The 22,942-nt window shown below is 39.8% G+C and overlaps 2 protein-coding genes across 2 annotated transcripts in view; one reads left to right on the forward strand and one right to left on the reverse strand.

The window, feature by feature from the left end:
* The window catches only part of GNAZ (G protein subunit alpha z), a 49,824-nt gene extending 29,798 nt beyond the window's left edge, over positions 1-20,026 (reverse strand). Inside the window, exon 1 of the mRNA XM_058816459.1 lies at positions 19,741-20,026. The gene's annotated coding sequence lies outside the window, so the exon portion shown is untranslated. The remainder of the gene's footprint in view (positions 1-19,740) is intronic.
* Positions 1-22,942, forward strand: part of RSPH14 (radial spoke head 14 homolog) — a 72,043-nt gene that overhangs the window by 35,270 nt on the left and 13,831 nt on the right. The gene's annotated exons all lie outside the window — the stretch shown is intronic.

The following is a 22,942-nucleotide window of genomic DNA, read 5'->3' on the forward strand; positions in this document are numbered from 1 at the left end:
TTGTCAGCTTTCCACAGCCAAGCTAAGTGGTTTTGAGTCTCCTCTCTTTCCATTTCAATACAGGAAAATTCTGAGCTACAGTAAAAGAGACCAGTGACTACAGGGTGAATTTTTCATACAAGAAGCACATGAAACACCATCCCAAGCAAGGGCAGAGAGCTTTTCAGTGACTGTTAGAGCAATTACTCTTTCCCAGATTAGAGTTTAAGCCTGCTAGCTGGAACTCTGCAGAAGGCAGCAGCAGGCAGCAGTTACTCTGGCAGAGGGAAAACACATTACTAACAGCTGACTGGTGATCATTTGCCTCTCTTCTAGGAAAGGCTTGCTGCTCCCACAAAGCTCTGAGCACAGTGGGCAGCGGAAACACAGATGTCACGGCTTCCTCCCCAAGAGCTGCCCCAGCACACCTTGGCTCCTCTCCTGCTGCCTGCTTATTGGGCCTGGAGGCTCCTCACTGAGTGCCTCTGCAAACCAAAGCACGCAGCACTGAGATCCTCACAGAAACTTGCAGTCTAGTAAAGAAAACTTTCTACTACATTCTAATAAAACTAAGTCTCCTAATACCATTTTCAAAGTTGCCCTACAAACATTTAGAAGTTTTCCTGCTTGAACTTACCAATATTTAAAAGTAGATGTGACAATAAATTAAAATACATGTTAAACAGAATGATTCCACACTACCAGGAGAGAGACAGAATGTTCCAAGCCACATGTTGAGCCTCAAGCTATTGTGAGAAAAGTAGAACTACAACTACTTGCAACCTTGTGTGCTTGACTTTCTAACTAACCATATTCTAATGGTTTTTAGAATATGGTTAGAATTATATTCTAAACTAATCTCACTCTGAGTTGTTCTAAACTATCCAGTCACTACAGAGAGTCACCTCTCCATAGCAGTTTGAAATGCTTGTCTCTTGTCTTTGCCTGTAGGGACCACAGTGCTTGAACAGCCAGGCAGTTTAAGCATTCTGGATATTTTAAATGTAAAGACATTCAAATCCTTTGCCCCAAATCCTTTGCCCCAAGAGCAATGCATGTATTGCTCTTACCTGGTCTGAAATTCTACAAGAGAGTCTTAATATCAGCTATGTTTATCATACTTCTCTTTGTATGGCAGGACATTAGCTCACAAAGAACAGATTAATCAGTGAAAAATTAAGACTAGTGTACACATTAATAGAATTGTAATTAGCACAACTTTACTTACTCTGAAGATGTGGAAAGGAAAACCCTCCCAAGTGAGGAGTTACACTTTCTTCAAATAAGTCACTTTTTCCAATAATCACAGAAAATGAAAAATTAGAATTGAGGAAGCTGTTTCTTAATGAATAACCTTCTGGCCATGCAGAGAGAAAGAAATTTCTGCATTAGATATCAGGCCAGATTCTGATTTTACTTATATAAAAATCAGAGCTGCTTCCACTAATCTCAGTTATTCTGACACCTTCAGGACATTCAAACTGGATCTCCTTTAAATCTTCATCATCACAGGCCTCATTTCCATGTCATTGATAAAACCACTTGCTGAATTCTTTATGACATTTTCTATGTATTGTGGTGATTACAGGTGAAGGATTTTGCAAGTCCCTCTCTTTATTCTCTCAGTCCCATCCTGAACAAAAGAGGCTTGCTAGCAATGAGCAGCGAGAGGGCACCTACTCCTGCCAAAAGGCAGCAGTCTGAGGAGCAATCTGGAGATTTTGAGACTATATAAGACAAGCAGATCATTTTAATAGACTCTCTCAGGAATAATCCTTTGTTTTCATTCAGCTCATACATTCTGTAGAGTATTTCCTGTTGCATATTTCCACAACACATTCAGATGCATCATTCGTATTCCACAGTGTTTTACATACCAACTATTTTGTTTGCCATTCATTAATATGTTTAACACCAAAAAACCATAAAGTAGGATCTCCTTATTGTAGGAAAGACCAGGAGTATGTAAATACACATTAGTTTTGCACTCTTGAATTCCTTTTTTTGTTTATTTTTTTTCATTCTTGTCATTCTTATTGCTTACATTGGATATCACTATTTCAGATGTGATTTTCAAGTAGTAACCCAATGAGGTGATTATGTTGTTGTTTTGTAAAGCAGAGTAGTACATTCTATTTTCAAATAGGCACTACAGTAAGAAAGTTTGGTGTAGTTGAGTAAATTCTCCCATATACAGTGAAAAAAATCTCTCATGTTCATAATCAATACTTTTTAAAATTCAGGAAACTTCACAAACTATTACATTCCTGCAGTTTACTGCCCTGGCTACATGCAGATGAACTTCCTCTTACCAGGTTTACCTTTCCTTGGAATACACTCAGAAAATAAGGCAGTCTAGAATTTGTTGAGTTCTTAAAATCAGATTTCGTATTAAACGTGTGTTTTGTGGCTCTAAGTTTCTAATTAGGTAAGTGTATTTTCAGTTACTCTAGTGGAAAGCCCTGTTGCTTCCTTTTACTTGCACACTTGTCTAAAGTTTGTTTAAAAAAATCTTATTATTCAAATGACCAGATGATACTGTATCTGTGTGTCTAAACTAACATGTTTGCCTTCTCCTGACAACTGAAGACTCAGAACATTAAGAAAACATGGGTTTTTTAGGTCTGATGATATAGATAGGTTATTTTGTCATCACTAGAATGGGTAGCTTTTCCCACAAGATAAGAGTAACATGCCCCAAATCCTGACCTAACTGTGATCTATTGCCACTATCAAAAGAGGAATGCTACCAATTCTACCAAGTGGGAAGGACACCTGAACAAAATTGGTTACTGGTTACTATTGGCACTGGTTACTATGTTAAAGTGTTGAAGCCCATTAAGCTGAGCAGCTGTTTAGTGCTACCATGTTCTGACCACCCACTTGTGGCCAATAAAACCAGTCATTATTGTTGGTTTCCTATCTAGGCTTGCTCTTTGCCCCTATCCATCACTCCTGGCTTGTGCAAACTGAGCTCTGTGTGTGCAATATAAACACTTATCCCTTTTCCAGCATGTTCCTTCCCAAGTTATGGCAGCAGAGGGAGAAGAGGCACAGGGAAGGAGAATGACACACCACCAGAATTCAGTTGTAAACACTTCCATAAGGAAAGATCCAAGTATTGTCTCTGGATTCATTAACCACTGACACATCATCGTGGAACAGAGTCACAGACCCTGCCTGGGAAGATGCATCCCCCATGATCCTGTAGAAAGGCAGTGACTCCTAAGCTGAGAACAAAACCAGGGGCTGTGACTGTCACAGCACAGAGATTGCACACAGCATGCTGCTGGCAGCAGGAATTCCAGCTGGAGATGTAGGCACAAAGCTGTATTATCCCTCAAATGCAAGTGATCTGATAATTTAGCTTCATGACCACCAGCCCACTCACACACATAAAAAGCTTTTACACCCATGCAAAAGCAAACTCAAACTCAAACTCAAATCTAGCAAGAAGTGGCACAGAACTCATATAAGACTTACAAGTGTAAGCCAAGCTACTGTAATCAGTTTCTAGTGATTATACACATCCACTGAGAATTTCTGTACTTTAACAAAACCTTATTTCTGCATGTTTTAACTTTCAATCATTTTTATACTATTAATGAAAGAGAAGAAGACACAAGGGAGTGTGATATATCAGGACATACCCAAGGCATTTACTGAGGAAGAAATCAAGTGTTCTACTAAGCAGGTTTTTTTGAGAGAGAGAGAAAAATAAAGGAACTGAGGCTCACAAGAAATGGGGAAATTGGTCCAGATTTTTGGATCTGGGAAGCATCCAGGAAAGAGTCCCAGACATGCATGCTGTAGAAATACAAGGTTGAAATAACTCCACAGAAATTAATTTACTATTTAATGTAATGGAGATTTAATTCCATTTATAGCAGAAGTTATTTTAAAACTGGGGCTACAGATATTACTGACATTCTCTTTATACAATCACCGAAACCTGAAAGACAAGGAAGTATGTTCAAGTTATGATAAAACTTTCAATTACACATTAAGGCACTATAATCCCACCCAAAACAAAGGATGGGCCAGATGTAGTTGAAGAACAAGAAAACAGCAGAGAAAGCTGATGTATCTGAGGTTTATTTTTTGCAGCAGTTAAAATGTGTATTCTGTTAGTCAGAGGAGTGAAGGAAGAAGTGTCATTATTTAATTGGCTGAGAGTTTGACTGGACACTACCAAATTCTGTCCCTTTTTGTCATGGGCATTCTTTGTGATGTCAATTAACTCCCTTAAGCACATCTTTTCAAAGATGATTTCTGCTTGTCCATTTCTTAGATACCAAATTTGAGATACTGTTTGTGACAAAGAAATGCACTGAGTTTTCAAGTAGAATCAGCCTCAGTGATTGCTGTGCTCTAAATATTTAAATATTGAATAAAAAATATTTTTTTACTTGATCCATCTTGATCTCTATTTGAGAAATAGGACCTATCCTCTATACCAACTCCTCAAGATAGAGCCAAGAAATAATTAATATCTGTGCAAAAGATACCAAAATGAGAGGAATAGCAAAGTGAGTCAAGAAATGCAAATCCATGGCACAGGATCTCAGCCACAGTAAACAACACCAAATAACAGAAGCTGCTGTGTGAGGATGGGATTGTTACAATAAAGGTTCTCAAAGGTGAAAGGACATAATAGTATAAAAATGATTGAAAGTTAAAACCTGCAGAAATAAAGTTTTCTTAAAGTACAGAAGTTCTCAGTGGATGTGTATAATCATTAGAAACTGATTACAATGATTAAAAAAAAATTAATTCAGAACTCAGTCCAAGGCAGGGGATGAGAAGGGCACTGATCAGAACTGCTGCCATACCATGAACTCCTTAGTGTCAGCAGCACTGATGGTTACCAGCCCCAGCTGTTTCAGCACCCTTGCAGGAAGAACAATTGGTAGGTCCATTAGGTTCTCATCTGCTGATTCCCACTGTGATTTTAAAGAAATACTCAGATTTGTGGCACAAAATCTGAGCTCAACTAATAGAATTGCCACCTAGGGATACCATTCTGTGATACATGGCAGAAGGAATTTTTATCAGGAGATAATGGAGAACCCAAAGAAAATTACTGTGTAGGCACAGACCTATCAGTGTATGACTGAGTGTGCCTGACATGGGATATTATTATATTCATTAGCTTAAACATCTTTGTCTATTGTTTGGAAAATATCCAACAAACTTTAGCAGTACCACAACACAAGTGATGCTGGTCAGGGATATCCACCACTATATTATCACCCAGCTAAAATTTAGCATACAGGCTTCATCCAAGATTTAGGGAAACGTACAAATTTTAGTGAAAACACAGTTTTTCTTATAAACCAAGCATTCAAAAAACATCTATTGGTTATTTTTCTTTTAACTGTGCACACCCCACTTAACATAAATCCTGTGAAGCATTAATACCTAAAATACATAGTAGTTATTTAAATTATGACCTGTTTTAGCAACAGTATATCACCCAGCCAAAATTTAGCATACAGGCTTCATTCAAAATTTAGGGAAACCTACAAATTTTAGTGAAAACATAGTATTTCTTATAAACCAAGCATTCAACAAACATCTGTTGGTTATTTTTCTTTTAACTGTGCACACCCCACTTACTAGAGGAAGTTGGAAACATAAATCCTCTGAAGCATTAATACCTAAAATACTTATTTAAATTATGACCTGTTTTAGCAACATCCACAAACTACAGTGAGACAGGGAGAAGAAGCACCAGCACAAGCAGACATGAGACTGACTGACTCTTGACTAGAGGCAGGTACAGCACAGTTCTGCTCTCAGCTGCATGGCCAAAGCCCAGGGCAGAGGCAGTGGCTGCACAGGGACTTGCTGTGCTTCACAGCAGTTTGACTGAACCAGACTCTGCCACAGTGGCTGCTTTCAGGGTGACCTTTACACTGGCATCAAAAAGCACCACAAGAACAAGAATATTACAGTGGGTCTAGCAGTGGGTGAGCAGGAAATCCTGGCTGCTAGACAAGGGTGAGAAGAAACAACACACACAGCAGCTGCTTTAGGGACATCCAAACATCAGACCCATTTAAAAGTGTGCAATAAAGCAGCAAACAAAATGCAGCAGCCACTCAATGTTTGTAAGCACTCAGTGATGACAGCAGTGGAGGTTATGTCTTTATTAGTGGGACCCATAAGCCTTATGTGGGTGATTCAAGAGGTAAGATTCACTATCACAGCATTGCTATTTCATGAATCTTACAAGGCTAAGGAGAGCATTTTATAACAATTTTTTAAAAAGCACTAGTAAACATTCAAATTTTTTCATGAATGTAATGGCATATTTCCTATCACTCATACAACCTTGTTGCACACAATACCTTATGAAAGATGAGGGAATTTTGGTAGTTTGAGCAAAGAAATTTTAAGAGGGATTTGTAACAGGAGAACAGTATAGCCTTGTAAAAGGAAGTTTCTCTTCCTGTGCCTTAAAGGTGACATAATAAAGCACAACCATGCATGCTTTAGCTGTTCCAGTGACAGGCATGAGCTATGGGAATCTCTGCAGTGAGAACATGAGAGTCTGGGCACAGATAACAGTGTCCTGAAGGCAGGAGGTTTGTTTAATGCAATAGAGAAAAGCAGCCAGTGGAGATTCAAAGATTGAAGCTCAAGGCCAAGCAAGAGGGAAGGAGGAGATGCTCCATCAAATGGGAATCCTGGAAACAACAGATGAGTTTTATGTGTGATGATGCACAAAAAGCATCTTGGAGACAGAAATACATCACAACTGTTCTGCTGGTTTTAAAGGAAAGAACTGGAGGAAAGGCAAAGATTAAGGCAAGGAATGAGAGAATAAAGTCACTGAAGCTAGGTAAGATTTCTTGGGTAAATTGAATGGTATATTCACAGGAAGCAAGAAATCCTGTATCCATAAAAAAAGAAGGAAGAGATAGCAATAGAGGAAGGAAAGATGAGGCGAGAAGAGCAGATGGGCACATCTTACTATATCATACTGGCATAGGATCAGCAGAAATCTGCACACAGGAAACAAAAAGAAAAGAGGGAAAGGATTGACTCAGAATCTGTAAAGATGGGTGTGCACATATGGAATTTAATTACACTAGGAGAAAAAAAAGGGGGAGAATAAATCCAGGGTGTTCACAGTGGAAGAAATTGCCTAGATCATCAGACTTCCATCAGAATGGTTTTGCTAGAGAAAGGACATTGTTGGGAGTGATCAGGACTGGAAACCTGGCAAGAACAGACTTACAGGGAAAGGCAGAGCAAAAGGTTTTGGAATGAGAAGAGTAAAATACAGGAACCATTTTAGTAGAAGAAATAAACACTGAATTCATGGGAAGGCTAGGGGAAAGCAGGGGAGGACTGGCAATGTGATGGTTAAAGCTGGAAACTAAGCAACAGAGAATGAGTAATGTTTCACAGAGAACAAATCAAAAGAACCTCAGTGAATGAAAAAACAGAAAAACAGACATAGGTTGAATGAGTATGCAGGAGCAGTAAGTTCCCAACATGAGAAAAAGTCAAAAAAGGATTATAGAAGATTCACATGAATCGTAAGGGAGTTCAGAGGCAGTAGCTCAATGAAAGCATGAGAGGAAAGAGCAACAAGGTGCAGAGAAAACATTGAAGAGCTGGTCAAAATGGAAGAGAGGAAAGCAGTACAGTGGAAGAATAAAGCAAATAAATCTCATGATGGGAAGGACAAGGGAATCTAGGGAAGGACAAGAAAACTTCAGCACTTTTGTCAGGTTATTAACCTCACAACAAGACAGAATCATGGATTAAAATGCTGTTCCTAATACAATAAAAGAAAGGAAGAGAGTGTCAATATCAGCACAAAATGCAGGGCTATCATCAGGGATTAATGGGGTAGGTAGGGTAGAGAGTATTTTCTACCCCTAGGCCACACATAAAATTAACCATATGAACTATGTCAGAAGGTATCTACATCAGAACTGTGGATTTTCTAAGTTTCTTCTTAACAGCTCAAATTAAACATTATTTTATCTGCAAAAGGGAGATGAGAAGTGGAAGAAGTATTAGACTGCAGTCCAGGGCCAAAAAAATAAATCCCAAGAGGCTAAAGAGAATCCACGATGTTCTCAGCAGTGTGACTCATGGGAGAGGACTTGGATGCTACCAAGCACAGATTACAGCTGCAGCCTACGCCTGGTCTCATTCTGCTTCTCTTTTGAAATTCAGAAGCTTTGACAGTCGTACACTCCTGCTGCCTGCAAGAGCTTCAGCAGGTACACCTCAGACAGCTGAGCTGTTGTTGGAGCCACTCTCTAATTCAAAGGACTTTTTTTATAAGATGAATATGAAGGATGTTACCCATGTTCTGGTTTTGATATGAACTTGCTTTGTGCCAAACACAGATATATGTTACTTCACAGAAAATTACTCTGCAACCAGAAACATTTAAGTGCAACATTGTACAACAGCCAACAAGCTCCTGGTTTCAAAAGCCAGGCCAAGCCATCATTTTGCCAGCTAGATAAAGTTCTGTAGAGACCTATAGAAACTAAGTTCTTTTTCACTCAAAGAAAAGCAAAAAGACCTTGGTATCTGACGCATCAACTTCTTTAGCTCGTATTTTTCCTTCACTGCCACCTCCCCCTGAACAAAACCAAAACAAAACCCCACCACCGATAATTGCTGCTGCCAGAAAGAACCTAACATCCTTTTGAGATTTAGCAGCCATGAGGATTTCTCTTCAGTCTCTCCTATCAATTCTCTCCCTCTGGAGGGGTGATCACGCCCTCCTCACAGCCCAGCTGCAGTTGCTGCAGTTCCACACCCACCAGCACACGCACAGGGATCCCAGGCACTCCCTGCTGCCTCCCAACTCCCGATTGACTCTAAGCAGCTTATGTTGAACGTACAATGAATATTAGAGGACACTGGTGGTTAAATTCCTTTCATCAGACTTTTAAAGAACTCTTTCAATAAGCAAGTTGGTCATGGACAGAGATGCAGGTTGCAGATTTGAAGAGGATGAAGGCCTGATTTATGCAAAAAGTGAAACTAAAGGTGCAGTGCAAACATCTCTAGCAATAGTCTCAGTGTGCTTTTCACCACTTGTGCTCTGAAGAGGTTAAGCTCCTTAGATAATGTTAGGTCCTTCGTCTTATTCAACCTTGCTTTTCTACTGAGATGAAAAACGTTTCTATGTGGCACTAAATGAGAATGTAAAATGAGTTGGAGGAACCTAAGTAATTATGGTGAATTGCCACCCTATGATAAGTGACACTTCGGAGTAAGGGCATTCATAGTTCTTCCTCAGCAGAAACAGTGACAGTATTTATTAAGGGAAAATAAGAATAAAAACATTCCAAACCCTGTAAAGTGCTGTGGCTGTGATCCACTTTAAAAGTAATGGTTTTGTTGACTTCAGTAGGTTTTGAAATGAACCCGTATTTGGTTTTGAACAGGATGAAAATAAAAACAATGTATTTAACAACACTGCAAGCAGGATACCAAAGTGCCAGCAATAGAGACTGTTTTACTGATGAAAATTTAGTATTCAGTGCATGATTCATACTCTTCATATATTGGAATATCTACGGTGAGAACTTCTGTAAGAATAGATACCAAAATAGTTTAATTTTCAGCTCCCCGCTTTTGTATGATCTCAGCATGACTGTATTTCTAGGAAATGCTGAAGCATGATCAGTGTCATTGTGTTTCGACATTAATTTCTTGCTCTGTGCACATGTTCCCAGCCTGGATTCTGCAGGTATTCACTATGTTTGTTCCTAGTTTCATCAAGCTTGGAAGAGCAGAGGCCAGATTTGACCACATCCATTTTGAGTCATGCTATGACAAGACGTGGTTGGATGGCTTCATGTATTCATAGGGCTATACTGATCCTGTCAAAATAGTAGATGGCTTTCATATAATTCAAAGAATATATTTTTTGTCTATAAAACAAATACAAAACATTAGGTATTGTATATTGATTACCATGAATTACTCTTAAAATGGATAAGTAACAAAATAACTGCTAAATCTAAGTCCATCTTCTGAGGAAGACGGACTTTTAATCTGGGTATTTACTGTAACATAGGAGTACCATGATTTAGATTTAGCTGAGTAAAGTTGTTATTTTTAGCCTCAAGCAAGCTTGTAAATTGTTATTTTTTTCCTTAAGCTGAAACATAGGAATGATAGATGGATTTAATTTTGTTATTAAGGATAAACCAAAATCCAGTCATTTTTCTTGATGGTTTATTTTTCACTGGTAACTGTACTACTACTAGTAATATCAGAAGGTGTAGCTTCCAATTTTGTTGCACATACTGATGATTTTTGGTGTTCCATTAACACTACCAGTACTTTTCTGTCTATACATGTGTGGAGAGAGAGAGGGGGAGGGGGGCAATCACTGCTCCTGTTCAAGTTGTTTTGCATGTAAGGGCATTCTCATCATTCAGATATTCCCCCCCCTTTTTTTTTAATTCTCTGTAGTCTGCAAACTTCCTAGTCATGCAGCCAATATGTCTATATTTTTACTTATCCTTTAGCCCTTCAATTCTGTCTCTAAATAATCCATCTCTCTCCTGTTGTACAAGTTCTCTTTTGCTGAGGTCAGAAAAGTTTCCTTTTTGTATCCCACCCTAACTGGACTTGTCTCCTCCTCTTTAAGGTACACAGAGATCAGCTCACCATTCTGAGACCCTGATAATTTCATTCCTTTTGTTTGAAGCAGGCTCTTGAATCATGTTTTGGGAACTGATGTGTTGATTTATGAGACTACACACATGATCTGCTGTTACTGTTAATAGCAATACCCCCAAATTTTGCTGGTTTTGTCTGCATGAGGCTGTCCTATCAGCTTATGGGGGAGCCTCACTGACCAGGCAAATGTGCACCACCACCCTCACAGCACAGCTTTAACAGCAACATCTCAGGTAGTTGCTTTTCTGTTCCTTTTACTCTCAGTGACATTTCTTCTTGACTCAAGAAGCTGCAGCACTAAAATTATCTGAAAGCTGAAAGGTGCTAATCGAGCCTTTCGTTTATTCATTATTCAGCAGTGAATCCTTAGTTATTCATTTCTCATATTACCAGGAAAAAAATACTTCTGGTGACACTCTAGCCTACTATTAAGATGGCACATATAGCTGGAATTTTATCGCTGATGCCTAACTATTCTAGTTAGCATTCTGCATTTCCCACAGATGAGATATGCAGGAAAAAAGCTGATGACTCACCATTTTATTTCTTTTTGCTCACTAAAAATCTACTGTTGATATTACAGTAGAAGCAGCTCTGTGAAACATGCACAGATCTGGGACATGAAATAATGCATATGGTGGAGGTTACCCACAGCACATCCAGCCTTCAGCAGAGGGGTTGGGCATGAATTTCTCAGCAAGCCATATTGGGTCAAAACAGGGCAAAAGCTATTGCAACTGTAGGGATTCCAAATCCACCTTAAACTCACAAAGCAGATTTACCAAGGGGAGAGGATGGGAGGGAAATATCCACAATGTACAGCAGAACAATAATTCATCTTGAGAACTTCATTAAAGGACTACAGGGACATCTCTGAGGGCACTTGGCCTGAGTGGGGGGAGATGTGGGGTCTGTATTTTCAGTGATCTCAGGTACCACTGCTCAGGTATCACACTATTCCTTGACTGATAACTACCAGGATAATTGTGCCTAAAAGCACAGCTTTTGTTATGTTTTGGTTCATTTACAGCATACCTCAAGACTTTTAAATTGAGGTTTTGGAATCAGTATTTTAGTAACTATGAAAAGGGATACTGCCTTTTAAAGCCCTCTCTGACTTTCAAACAACTTTTGCATCTCTATTGTAGCAAGGCTAAAAACTCCCCCTCAGGATGCATCTTAGTAGTAAGAGAACAACCCACAATCTACCCAAAAAAGCTACAGGCATTCCAGAAAACAAGGCACGTAAAATTTCTTACTTCTCAACTCCAGGAAAATGCCCGATAAGGTGTCTCCCCACCTCTGCCAAAGGCACAAAGGCAGGCAATGGTACAGAGCTCACAGCTGGCTTAGCTTTCAGCCCAAACCCACCTTATAGCAATTCCAGTGTGGTTTCAATCTCCTCCAGCTGGCAGCAATCCCATCAGGATGCAATGCCACTGACACAGTGGCAGTCTCCTCATCCCAAAGAATATTTTGTGCCAAATAGCTCAGGAGAAATAAACCCCAGTTTGTGTCACCTCTGTGCTGGCTGAAGGCTCAGGGCAATAGAGAAACCTCCAGTAAAAGCTCTAAGTAGTTTTGCTCTGTTAGACACAGGAATGACACTGAACAAATCACTGAACATTGTCATCACGGTACTGTTTTGTGTCTCCTTGGCTATTCTGAGAATTTTTTTTTTTCAGTTCATCAGAATGAGGTACAATTTTGGTTTGTATTTCAGATTCTCATGTCCACTCTCAACTAGTGCTCTGCACAAAAATAATTTTAACAGTCCCTTCTCATTTTTTGTGTTGATTGCAGGAGGGAGCTCATTGGTAAAGGTGACATTTCTAAAAGATTTTGCAAAAGTTAAAAGGAAGAGCCAAGTCCTTGACCTCTTGCACTCTGTATTATTTCCTGAAAACTTTTAATCTTGACCTTCTATTTCTTGTATAAGAGGTTGATCACCACATGCCTCTGACTAATCCCAACAGAAGCTTAAGAAACTGTAGGGAAAAATTGTATTTTCTATGTATTTTGTGACTAGTTAAATCTGAAAAAACATATCCTTTTAAATTACATCTTAAAAACTATGGAATCTATAATTGATGATTCTGATAATAAGATGCAGACACCAAGTGAACAATGAGATTGATGTACTGTTAACATTCCTCCATCAAGTATAAATCTTTGCAACACAGATAAAGACAGATCATAAATGCCATGTCTCAGAAATTCCATTTGCACATATCTCACAGCTGAGTAAGAACAGTGGTGCATAGATTGACAGCATTCCATCTGGTCTCCTTTAAAACAAACAATTGACTTGTTTATGTAAACTTTCAATGAGGTCTGTGAATAATTTTTGACAGGTTAATCATGAAAACATAATGTATCCAAAATGCAAGGCTACAGTTGTATAGATAAGCTTTGATGAGTTACAGGCTCCTGTCATTGGAGGTATCCAACAGCACAAAGAAAATACTGACTGAAAATACCTGGAGACTGTAATTGTGCTGCTCACTGAGAAGTTCTCCCATCACTTGGTAATTAAGTTTACAATATTTAAAGGATGTCCCAGAGTTCCATATGCCTGTGTGCCCAATCTCCCCTTCAAAGCACACTTCTACTATAATGGGCATCACCCATTTCTTCCAGATCTATTCTCCCTAAATGATTTCTGAATTGGAATATTCTGGTATTTTCTACTTGGGGTTCATTGCCTTCCAGTATCAGAAGACACAACTAGAAAAGCAACATAAAGTATTCAAAAATACACAGAAACTCAAACACTTCTAGTCTTAATCTGGGGGAGAAAGGCATTTTTGTGATCCAGCCTTTATTGTAGAGCCAGGTTGGGGCTGCCTAAGCCACAGTGTGAATTAGAGCAGTTTCCAGGTATGATCCCAAGAGGCCACAATATCAGTGGCTGTTCTTGGTTTCCTTGACTGCAGAAGTGGGAAAAGGGTGGAATTGCTATGCCATGGATACAGCAAAGAGAGAGGTTTTTCTTGTCACAGACCAGAGTAATATCTTCAGTAAACATTTAATTTTAGTTTATAACCCACGTGTGCTGACAGAGAACTGTAAGAGATCCAATAATTCAGTTCTTTGTCTATATGGTAGGTTATTACTGTTATTACTTTATAGATGTTTTAACTTCTGTTATATAGAATTTGCGCCATTCAAGACTGCAGGGTACAATGAGGTCTCTCTGGAAAAAGGGAGAATTATAGTTTTCAGTGTTAAAAGTTACTGGTTCCTACCTCTTCCTGATGCTACTTGATACTTTAATTTGTTTAGACCATTGTATATTTACTTGACCTGCGAGAGCAAATAATATTGTGCTGATATAATACTGAACAGCACATCAGCCTCAAGTCTTGCCACATTTAAAACAATTGTTGATCCCTTGAACCTAGTAGCCAAAAATTTGTTCCTGTAACTTAAAAAAAATTACATCAAGTCTTCAGTATTCTGTTGCTTTTTGTGAGCACACATGCAAAAAGCAAACTTGACACACCTGTGTAATCACAGCTATGAGGCAAAGTTCAGCTTTGCTTTCAGGAACATTTACAGCATGAAACATAATCAGAGGACTTATTGCACATCTAGTCAGGGAACAGAAACAATATGATAATAGACCAATTGTTCAAATTTGGAGTAGGCTAGCCTTAGAATTTTAAATACCTGCATTAATGTCCCTGAATTACAAATTAAGGTGAGTTTATCTGTTCATGGACATAGATGGATTGGAAAAGACATTAAAAACATGTCTCTGAAATGACTGATTGAGGTGAGATTCTACCATTACTGAGCAATATCACATGGAAGCTCAATAGATTCTTAGCAATGGTAAGAATATATGAATATCTTCCCATCACAAAATGGCTTCTGCTGTGGTACCCTGAACTCTGCCAAATTTAAAAGGTCAGGCACAGAAAGGCATCTTGAGAGAAAATCTTCTTGCCAAGGCCTGTTGCAACAATCAACTTGCTGGCAGTACTGAGAGATGCTCCTGTGCAATGGTGTTAATTCTGCAAAACTAGTTTTTAATGGATTTGGTTAGCATCATATGCATTAATTTACTGAATTGAGTGCTTTAAATGATATGGAAAATATTTCCTGTAGTATTGTTTTGAATCCTCTCCAACAGCCAGTATCCTGGTCTTTCTTTCCTCAAAAGACATTTAAAAAACCCCAACTCTAATGCATATAAATGTATAAATAGATATTATACATCCAAAAGAAATCATATTTTGTTAACACATTCCAGTATTTGTTTTATATGACTTCAGCTGGTAATATTCAGAGACAGAACTCTCTACTTGAAAAATCCAGCCTAATAGCTGAAATTGTATTATCTTCAGAAAGATGTTCCCTTAGCTGGTAGGAAAGTATCCTTTTGAATCATACACACTTTTCTCTTTTAAAGGAAGGAATATAATAACCAGGTGCATGCCCCCTCTGAACAGCAAGCCCTCTCAGAGCTAAACACCCAGCTGGGCTTTTGTTACTGTGCCATGACACTGAATTGTAATCAATTCAGCTCCACTGTGTTGTTTCCTTCCACAACACAACTGTGTCAACTTTATTTGTACATCAACACTTGCTATGCTGCCTAATTGTATTTGCATTCGTGCGGTTTATGGAGATAAAGGTGCTTATTCCACGTTGTCTGGGTAAGATTTGAAAACATAGAAATCAGGCAAGAAAATCAGTAGAAACACACTGGGAATGTGTGCTAGAATACTGCCTGGAAGAATTGATAAAAGATTTGGATTGCTGGTGCTGTTCCAGTGAAGCCTTTCCAGTGCCTTGACCAAACCGTTGTTGAGATAACTCCGAGGGGGAAGGCAATGCCAGCCCAGGAAACAGGGCAGGTAGGGAGGGAATGGCAACTGCATTATGACTTACAAATATTTATGGTGAGCCATGAAAATATCTTCATAATTAACTAGTAAATCTTGGTTAAACATTACATTATAGACAGTGAGAGTGGGATTCATCTGTGCAGATTTAGCATCTGCATGTAGGTGGCTATCTCAGAGCTACTCACTCAGTGATTCCCTCAGAGGCAGTGGAGAGGAGCTGTCATTTCCAGAGGTCAGCTCTCATTTACAGAGCTCAATCTCACACTAACATGGTAGTCAGAAACTAGTCTAGGTAACTCCAATGGAGAAATCTCTTTTTCTTCCACCAGCTAAAAGGGAAGCCTTAACAACTACTCTGTGTGTACATGTCCTTGTTATGGACGTCTGAAAGTGATGAGAATAATTCCTTCCAACTGCCAAGTCCAGGCAATTACTATTTCATAATTCCACTGTAAAAATAATGGATTAACCAATTGTAGTTCCTATGAAATTATTATTTACTTTCCAGTCATTATTTTTCATGCGTGTGAGCAAATCAAATACTTAGATTTTCTGGATTTGCCTCTTTAAGTTTTTCTGTTGGCCAAGGTGTTGACTGGTAATCCAACAGGTTATTTCTGCAATGTGGAATCATGTGGAGGTGTTATCACATTTGTCTTTTTGATGTGATGGCTTAGGAATCCAGAGAAGGAAAAACTCTCTGGTATTAGGGGCTTACAGAGAAAACAAAAGGCAAATAGGATTTGTTGGGTTAAACCGTGTTCCCTAATGATTCACTGGGTGTCCAATAAATAATAAAATGGGATTCTGAGGAGAGTTGAGCTTCTGCTGAACCACAGAAAATGCTCTGAGCTGAAGAAGTGAAAAAAAAAACCGTAACAACCAACATATAGAGCTGTTATCTTCTGAATTTTTGCCATGTGTTTTGTTAGTTGTGAGTTTAAATGTATTCAGTAGTAACCAATATTTGAATCTGTTCCTTCCATCCAACTCCACCAGTGCCCTTCAATGTTAAGGAAAAGCAACAGTTCACAGAAGAATATTTTCTCTGTAGCCTTCATGTCAAGGGTTAAATTCTGTCCTTAATTCCACTTGAAAGCTGAAACAACTTAAATTGTTAATATGTATCAACTCCTGAATCCAAAACAGAATTTATCAAACGGTATTTAACCCTTCTCTGTCATCTTGTCTATTCCACATGCCTTAAATTGCCAGGGAACTTTGCAAAGAGAATCGATTTTGGTTGCTTTTGAACAGTATAGTTTTTCTTGGGATTATTCTTTCATCAATGTAATAGTTGAAATTTGGACTTCCTAATCACCATTCTTGAATTCTAGAAAGTTTAATAAAAATGTGAACTCTGAATATAACATACAAAATATAAGTCATATTATCCTCTCAAGTAAGGGAAGGGAATCTGTTGTAACTAGTAATTGATGTGGATTAATTCTGGATACTTTGGGGATCACAAAGAACAAAATTTAGCCTTTTTAAATAAAAATGGGACAATTCTCCTCTGTAAGTATAAATATGATTTCATGCACATAGGCCAAGATTATGATCTTTAAAGGCCTTTGAATAAGTTTTCTCTCAGGAAAAAGAAAATAGTTGATTGCTTGTGTAGAAACTACTACTGCTGAGGGTGGGTACTGTCAACCTTAACATGGGAGTAACACTCCCATTTTCTCAGCAAAAAAGCATGATTCAAATAACTGATAATTTATGAATTCGTTTACTGGATTTGTCATTGAACCTGCAACCTCACTGAAACCAACTACAAAACTGTTCAACATTTCTGTTCCTAAAGGCAAGGGAGAACCTGATCAGTGCAACTGTGTGTGCTGGGCTCTCTCCAGCTGAAATAAATGACAAAACTTCCAGTGACTCCTGTGAAAGCAGGTCCAAAACTTTAGCAGAAATAGTCAGATTCAACTCTCATTTTCAGGTACATAAATTTGAAGAATCTCTTCTGAAATAAGTGGGATTACTGTGATTTAACCCAAAGGAATTGAAAGTATTTTTCTTTAATTCATGGAGGGGGAGAGAGAAAAAGGCATCATTGCCTTGTATTGCCTCACCCCTGTGTATCAAGCAAGGCTGCTGTCAAAATCCTTATCTGCTTAAGCTGGAGAGGAAGAGCTGACTTCACCATTGAAGGATTTGAGCTTTTATTACCTGCTGAATTTTCTGTTATCCTTATCCCCTTCCCCACTGCTTAGCAGGTAGATTCCTTAAGAAGGGACAAATTTCAGTTTCTATCTACACTCCTTAAAATTTAACATACCTTGTTCCATCAGTGCATAGTCAGAACTGGTCAGAACATAGTCAGAGACAACCAGAACACTTTCACTTCAGTCCCTCAGAGCTACCTGGCTGGTTATTTTTAGATTATCAACACTAAATTCAAAACCAAGGTCTGCAACTGAAACATGAAACTGTTCTGGAGGCTTACAAAATTCAAGGTAGTACCTGCAGAAGACTTATTCAACTCTTCTCACCAGTGGCCTGTGGAGTGACAAGCACAGAATCTCAGCCAGAGGTGTAGCATTCTTTATGTAGCATGCAGAGATTATTCCTCTCTGTAAGGTCCATTGTCAGAGTGACATTTCCATGCCTTGCACAGAATTAATCAGCTTTTCTTCCTTATAAGCATACATATGTACACAGAAGGGGTTTCTTCTCTGAAAATGCAATCAGTGCTTTGGTAACAAAAGATAGCATGAGTTTTCCTCCTAAATATGCCTTATAACTAAGAGGTTTTCTTTTGATTACACCTGCCACTGGCTTCTTGAAGACTGGATCTTCACCCTTCTATACACATAGGCCTCTCCTCTGATAATGTCCTTAATCCAAGGGCAGGGATCTGTGCTTTTTGCATGATAGCTTCCAAACAAATGATTTGATGGAGACAGCCACATTAATGGCAAAACACACTCTGCTCTGCAGAGCTGTGTCTGTTCAGCTGTCAAATCTGTGCCTGTTGAAGAAAAGTGAGGATTTCTGCCGGTAACAGCACCTAAGGCATCAGCTCGGACTTCCAACATCTATATTTATAAAGTCAGACAAAATTTCCCCTAAGTCCAAAATGCACACTCATTTTTTGCCCCTTTGTGATCCACAAGTAGGTATTCAGAGCACCTGACCTGCTGTTGTAACCTTTATGGATGAAATGCTGATGGCCACCCGAAGGGTGTGACCCACAATGGCGCGAAATACTGAGCCCAAATAAAAATCAATTTTTGGGTGTGAGGTTATCAGAAAATGGCTATAAACAAATATAAAGAAATGCTGGAGGGAAATCTAGTGATATTTTTCTCAAATCTTCCCAGGAAAATGTTGAGATAGGTCAATATCTTGCAGAATAAATACTGCAAGAAGACACATTAAACGGCTTCTACAGTGAAACAGCCAAAAGCAGATCGGATCAGTTCTATGAGCAGAAATTAAACTGACATCTATTTGTCTGCAGCTCTCTCTGCTAACATTGAAGGCTTGGAGGTTTTGTGTATGAAGCACTCTCCCAAAATGCAAATGCAAAGATATCAAAAAACTTGTGGTTCACAAGTGCAGATGGGAGCCGTCCACAGGTGCAGATTAATATGAACCCTCCTCATTCCTTCACATGCACGGGCACACACGGAGAGGGAACGCATCCAGGCTCTGCAGAGCCACACATCCTTCCAGTGAGCACATGAGACTGCTACCAGGAGCACTTATTACAGAAATTTGGCAGCAGGAGTCTTTTCTGATAGAATGTTATCCAGGCTGCATTTCCCTGGGAGGAGGTGCTACATAGCGTGGAGGTTCTTCTCCCAACAGGCAGAATCTAGTGGATTATCTTCCTGAATCATTAAGGGGACACAGCAGATCTTATTAAGGCTCAGGTATTGGCTATTCATGGGTTAAAATTCAGGCTAGGAAAGGGAGACCACTTAATTTTTAGAAGAAGGGCCCAAGCTGAAGCAGTAGCTAATAGAAGGCCGGTATCCCTTGAGAAGGTCATTTTCACTGTATCAGCAGCCTGCCTCCCCTTACTATTTTTTGTCTACACACAGCGAAATGTTCCTACCTCACAGTGACACTCATATTTTTTATCCAGCAGAAGCATAGCTTATTGTTTCAAAATTACATCTTTTCCTGCTGGCTATAGAAGTGCTTTTTCTTATTTTGGAAATGTTCATCACTGAACTGATTTAAGAGAGAAGGAAATGCGGAATATTGCACTCACCTCTCCAGCACCAGGCAGGCAGCCTCCACCTCCTCAATCCATCAGTACAAACGCTCGCATCCACTGACGCCTCTCCTCTGCTTTGGCCCTTTTTCACATCAGCATCTGTGATTTGCCGAGCAGACACACCACGACTGCAGGGACTAGCCCCGCCGCCCCAGCAGGAGCAAGAACCTGCCCTTTCCCATCTTCTCCCTGGAAAACACAACCGCAAAAACCCGGGCTGCTCTAAAGGCGGCCGTGGGAGCACTTGTCCGGCGGCCCCCCGCGGGAGACAGGGAGGTGCTGCTCGCTCTCGCCGGGGAGCCGGGCAGGGGGAGCGCGGGGCTGGCGCTGGAGGAGGAGCCGGAGCCGCCAGCCCGTTTCCACGCCAACGGCGGGGGTACCGCGGGCGGGGCGGCGGCGCGGCCGGCGGGCGGCTCCGCTCCGGCTCCGCTCCGGCTCCGCTCCGGCTCCGGCTCCTGCCCGGGGGGCGGCCGGGCCCGCAGCCCCCGCAGCCCCCGCAGCCCCCGCCCGGAGCAGCGCGGCGCAGAAGGAGCCGGGTGCTGTTAGCGAGGGGTTTGTGCCTCTTCCCCGGCTCGTTCGCTCCGCTGCTCTCCCGCGTTACATAATGTGCGGGTACAGACGTGCCGCGGGCTCTGCCTCTGCACAACCGCATCCGCACCCGCGGGTCCATGCTCGCTGCAGCGCGGCACTGCCCGGCTCCGGCAGCGGCTGCGCTGCCAGGGCTCGTTTCACAATGCGTGGTTTAGGGCGAGCCGGGCACATACGTGTTGGAAGGATACGGTCAAGGGTAAAGGGAGAAAAAACAGTTTCTTTAGTTACACGGAATTTATCTACTGTTTGCTTTCCGCTTCTACCGTCACTCAGCTGCTCTCAGTACTGGGCGTAGATTTTTTTTTCTGATTTTCCCCTTCTGCCTTTTGCATTTGTGTATGTGTAATTTACTACAGCTTTTTTTTTTTTTTTTAATTAACGATGAGTATAATTTTCTTTTTATCTCATTAATGGATTTACCCAATTCATATTTTACATTTCTCCTAGTGTCTTTTTCCTTTTGGCTACAATACTAGTTTGCATTGTTGAATCTGCAGCCCTGATCAAGTAGCTGATTTCTCCCTACACTGCTAATTTTATAAGCTTGATTTGTAACTGATACACTTCTGCTGGAGATAGCAACAGAGACTCACACACAGACGGGATGCAGGCATTTTTTCCCACAATAAGGCTAACATAATACAAAGCAGAAAACATCTGATTCCTGTAAATGATATCACTTTCAGTACTGATATTATCAGCAGAGCTGTAGCATTGATGAATTATAATAATGAAATAATTCCATGTAAAAATCAGTATACCATATTGAGAAAATTTTCCTATAATTAGGAATCTTAGGTGTTGTTCATATTAGAAGAGTTTGCCAGTACATCTAGACTGGCAAATTTGTTCTAGAAAAATTTGTTAGAAAACAAACGTCATATACATAACTTGCATTGTTCTCCCAGCAAAACAAGAATATTCAAAGCATAATTTTGACCTGCTTTAATAAAAATATGTCTGCAGCCTTATTTTGAAATTTTAGCTTTCAATATACATGCACAAACATAGTGCATTTAGAAGATCAGATAGTGGTTAATTTAAAACTTTTAAGTGTTCTGTTTTTCATATATACTCTTTACTTGCAAATGCATAAATCCCTGATATAGTTATGTTGGCAAGGGAATAGAATAAAATAAAGTATCTGTGGTAACTGAGTAGTCTAGATAATAGGATAAAAGAACAATAACAAGGTGTACAGGTTTAATCTGCAATTCCATAAAGAACAAGTAGTTACTATAGAAACTGTCACATTACATGTATCTTTAGCATAGTACTTGATATGTGAGAAAAGGCATCTTGCACACACTAACCAAGTGTGGCAGAAATAAAGCACCAAGCACCATCACCCTGGCTGGGACGATCATCGTTCACATGCTGTCTACAGAGAGAGCAGCTTTAGGCACTTTCCATTGCTAGAACACAACACCTGCTTTCCTCCAGCTTTGAGGGAGGCACCAGAGCATAGATCAAATGTTGGCACTGAAGGAATTACAGACATGCAGTACCTGAGTAATGGGACAGCTCTGAGAAGTTTAGGAGCTATTATTTCAACACTATCATATGGAAGCTTGCTGTTGATTAATGGCAGAGTTAAAAACCAACTTGTCTGAAAAATGCCTCAGCAGATATGTCTAAGTTTTCTTCAGTTTTACCTTGTCCTGCATCCAGAAATTATCAATTAGGGCCTTTCAGCACGTATTGATTGCATTACATGTAGCTAAGGTCCCACAGGAATTTAAAGAGAAATAAGTCTCCAACCAGCCTGGACAGGTGATTAAATGCCAAAGTCAAACAGCACAGAAATCCAGGCCCTTAGCCCAGGACTCTGAATGTTTTGCTCTGTAAATAGACTGAATGCACAGAAATAACTACAGAAAGTGAATAGTTTGTGTGGAAATACAAAGAGTCATTTTAGGGACCTGTGCAATCTGACTGGATTTCCATTTCCCTTTCTATGCCACCATTTTTGCCCCAGCAGAGCAGGCTGCAGTTTGGAGGGAGCAGTGTTTGACTGCTGAGGTGCAGCACCCCTGACACAGCTCCTGGGCTCGTTGGCTGCACCAGTTCCACTCAACTTGCCAGTGCCATTCATTACCCAAAGGCCAAAGCCCTGCCTGTTCACTGCTGCTTTCTGCTGGATCAATCAAAATAGATGCATCCTTACATGTTTATTTTGAAGACAATAGTGCTAAAACAAAAATGTGCTCTTAAGTGGAAAATCCCATAGGGATTTTTCTAATCAATTACCCTTTGTTATACCATGACAACATGAAAATATTTATATGCACACATGCAATGTTCTTGGTGAATGTACATCTCCAAATGATAGAGGGTAAATTGAGAGGCCACATCTGGTCTCTAATAAAAATAATAGAAGACATTTTGTATTTCATTCAATCTTCTACCAAACACTCTCTTTTTAACAAGCAATTGTAGATCTGGGTTAGATATTTATAGACAGGTCTGTGATTCTCTCAGCATGAAGAACTGAACAGAACATTTAAAGAAGAATAAAAGGGCTGTATTTTTATTTTTAACCAATTTTCTCACGTGGAAGAGTTTAAAATAGCATCATGTACAGATGATTGGGATCTGATATTTA

Source organism: Ammospiza caudacuta, chromosome 18 (assembly GCF_027887145.1).
Source record: "Ammospiza caudacuta isolate bAmmCau1 chromosome 18, bAmmCau1.pri, whole genome shotgun sequence".
In the NCBI taxonomy this organism is placed as follows: domain Eukaryota; kingdom Metazoa; phylum Chordata; class Aves; order Passeriformes; family Passerellidae; genus Ammospiza; species Ammospiza caudacuta.